Here is a 3,609-nt window from a genome sequence, read left to right as displayed (position 1 = left end):
TCTCTTCTGCTTAGGTGTTGGTCACTTATGCGTAAAGAAGGATTTGAATCTGTTTATAATTTGTCTACAATTGGGGCACATGGGTGGCACGGTTTCGCAGCAGTAGAGTTGCTGCCTTACAGCGTCAGAGACCCGGGTTCAATCCCAACTACGGGTGCTGTCTGTACAGAGTTTGTACGGTCTCCCCGTGACTTGCATGGGTTTTCTCCGGGGTCTTCGGTTTCCTCCCACACTCCAAAGACATACAGGTTTGTACGTTAATTGACTTGGTGTAAATGTAAATTGTCCCTAGTGTGTGTAGGATAGTGTTAGTGTGCGGGGATCGCTGGTCTGTGCGGACTCGGTGGGCCGAAAGGCCTGTTTCCACTATGTATCTGTAAACTAAACTAAATTAATTTCATAAGTTCATGTGATAGGAGCAGAATTAGGCCATTCGGCCCATCAAGTCTACTCCACCATTCAATCATGGCTGATCTATCTCTCCCTCTCCACCCCATTCTCCTGCCTGTATCTGGAATACACCCGCACTAATCAAGAATCTATTTATCTCTGCCTTAAAAATATCCATTAAATTGGCTTCCACAGCCTTCTGTGGCAATGAATTCCACAGATTCACCACCCTGTGTCACTTTGTTTTGCCCTCACACTAAATAATTTCCCAGGTTGGCTGTTTGCATGTGATCTGCTTCTATAAGATTGTACGTTAGATGTCTCGTCCCAAGGATGAAAAACCCAGGGGCTGTCTCATGACTTTTATCTGCACTGCCTTCAATGTCATCCCAGTGTCTCATGACTACAAGTGAACGCAGGATTCAACTCTTTCAGAGAATGGATGATTAAATTATGAAAGGAGTCATTGAAATCATAACTGGCCTCTTTTAAGAGAAGCACCAATGTGTTCCAAATTTTTTACAGAACTAATTCAAATAAAAACATCGCAAATTCCTCATGTTCTTCAGTCACAGAAAATTCTCAGCAGACCCCCTCATACTGAATAGAACACAGGATGGAATCTGGCTGAAGCAACCACAGAGATAGCATTATAGTAACCATCTTCTAGAAAGGCGACAAATCTGAATGCAGTACCACAGAGGGGTCTCCTTGCTGCCTCCCGTAAGGGGATATCATAGCTAAGGTCCTTCACGATGGACTACCTGGAGCATAATAATGAAATCAACGCAAGTGCCCTCACCCAGGACAACATCCCTGATATTGGGGTCCTGGTTGCATTCAGATGACCCAGCCATTCACTCCCCCAACACCAGACGCCCACAGCATACACATTGTTCCAAACTGTGTCACAGGAAAAGGTCACCAGGTAAAAAGAGGAAAAGATTCAAGGATCTGCCCAAAACTTATTTGAAATGTAACATTCCCACTGACTCATAAGTGATAGGGGTAGAATTATGCCACTCGGCCCATCAAGTCGACTCCGCCATTCAATTATGGCTGATCTATCTCTCCCTCTCAACCCCATCCTCCAGCCCTCTCCCCGTAACCTCTGACACCCGTACTAATCAAGAATCTATCTATCTCTGCCTTAAATATATCCACAGCTTTCTGTGGCAAATAATTCCACAGATTCACCACTCCTGGGAATCTCTGACCCATGACCACACAAAGGGGAGAAGGAGCATTCAGGATAGTATAGAGCACAATGGAAACTCTAACAGATTATCCCCACACCCCCTCAGCCACCTGCTGCCCCATCTCTTGAAAAGTGCTAGTCATACATTGGCCACAAGTCACCTCAGAACCCACAAAACCTGAGTGGAAGTAAGCCATCCTCCATCCCCAGGGGTGGCTGAAGGACAGATAAAATGAGATTACAGTACTGACCCATATGCATAAGTTATAGGATCAGAATTAGGCCATTCGGCCCATCAAGTCTACTCCGCCATTGCTGATCATGGCTGATCTATCACTCTTTAACCCCATTCTCCTGCCTTCTAACCATAACCCCTGAAACCTGTATTAATCAAATGATTATGATTTTTCCTGTTTGATTTACAATCCATAAGCATTGTTGATTAATGTTTTTCATTATAGAGTTACATGGCATGGAACTAAGCCCTTCGGCCTACCAAGTCTATGGTGACCATCAAGCACTCATTGATATTAAACCCATTTTATTCTCTTCACATTCCCATCAACTGTCCCCCACCCCCACATATTCAATGCCACTCATCCACATACTCGGGGCAATTTGCAGTGTCCAATTAACCTACCAACTGCACGTCTTTGGCAAGTGGGAGGAAACCGGAGCACCCGAGGGAAACCCACAGGGAGAACGTGCTGTTCCCGATGTTGGGGGAGTCCAGAACCAGGGGCCACAGTTTAAGAATAAGGAGTAAGCCATTTAGAACGGAGACGAGGAAACACTTTTTCTCACAGAGAGTGGTGAGTCTGTGGCTTTCTCTGCCTCAGACGGTGGAGGCCGGTTCTCTGGATGCTTTCAAGAGAGAGCTAGATAGGGCTCTTAAAAACAGCGGAGTCAGGGGATATGGCAGGAACGGGGTACTGATTTGGGATGATCAGCCATGATCACATTGAATGACAGTGCTGGCTCGAAGGGCCAAATGGCCCACTCCTGCACCTATTGTCTAACTCCATACAGACAGCACCCGTGTTCGGGAGTCACCGGAGCTGCAAGGAAACAGCTCCACTGGCCACACCCTTTTGTTTCGACTGGTTTAACACTGATTCCAGCAGATACCAAAACTAATGGGACGCCCATTATGCACGGTGCCTACAAAGCAATTCTATGCAATGTGGACACAAGGAATTACAGAAGCTGGTTTACAAAAATAATACACAAAGTGCTGGAGTAACTCAGCGGGTCAGGCAGCATCTGTGGAGAACATGGATAGGTGACGTTTCACAGAGTGCTGGAGTAACTCAGCGGGTCAGGCAGCATCTGTGGAGAACATGGATAGGTGACGTTTCACAGAGTGCTGGAGTAACTCAGCGGGTCAGGCAGCATCTGTGGAGAACATGGATAGGTGACGTTTCACAGAGTGCTGGAGTAACTCAGCGGGTCAGGCAGCATCTGTGGAGAACATGGATAGGTGACGTTTCACAGAGTGCTGGAGTAACTCAGCGGGTCAGGCAGCATCTGTGGAGAACAACGATAGGTGACGTTTCAGGTTGTGGCCCGAAGACGGTCACCTATCCATGAGTCTGAAGAAGGGTTTCGTCCCGAAACGTTGCCTATTTCCTTCGCTCCATAGATGCTGCTCCACCCGCTGAGTTTCTCCAGCATTTTTGTCTACCTTCGATTTTCCAGCATCTGCAGTTCCTTCTTAAACACCCATCCATGTTCTCTGGAGATGCTGCTTGGCCTGCTGAGTTACTCCAGCACTTTGTGTCTTTTTTCCCCCCCACATAATGTGGACTCATTTTGACTGCGTATTGCTTAGGTTTTCCAAATGTTTATTTCAATTGTTGGGTGCCAATACAGACTGACAGGCTTGTCGAGCTGACCTGGGGAGCATATTGCCCACCAGTCTCCCCCATTCGGGTGTAAAGCAGGTAAGTAAGGCTCCTTTAATAAGTTCTACGGTGACGCTTCCATCTAACATTGCCTGGTCCAATTGTGTAGAACGGGGG

The sequence above is a fragment of the Amblyraja radiata genome, chromosome 46, assembly GCF_010909765.2.
Source record: "Amblyraja radiata isolate CabotCenter1 chromosome 46, sAmbRad1.1.pri, whole genome shotgun sequence".
NCBI classification, from domain to species: Eukaryota; Metazoa; Chordata; class Chondrichthyes; order Rajiformes; family Rajidae; genus Amblyraja; species Amblyraja radiata.
Note: the sequence above shows the minus strand (reverse complement) of the source record.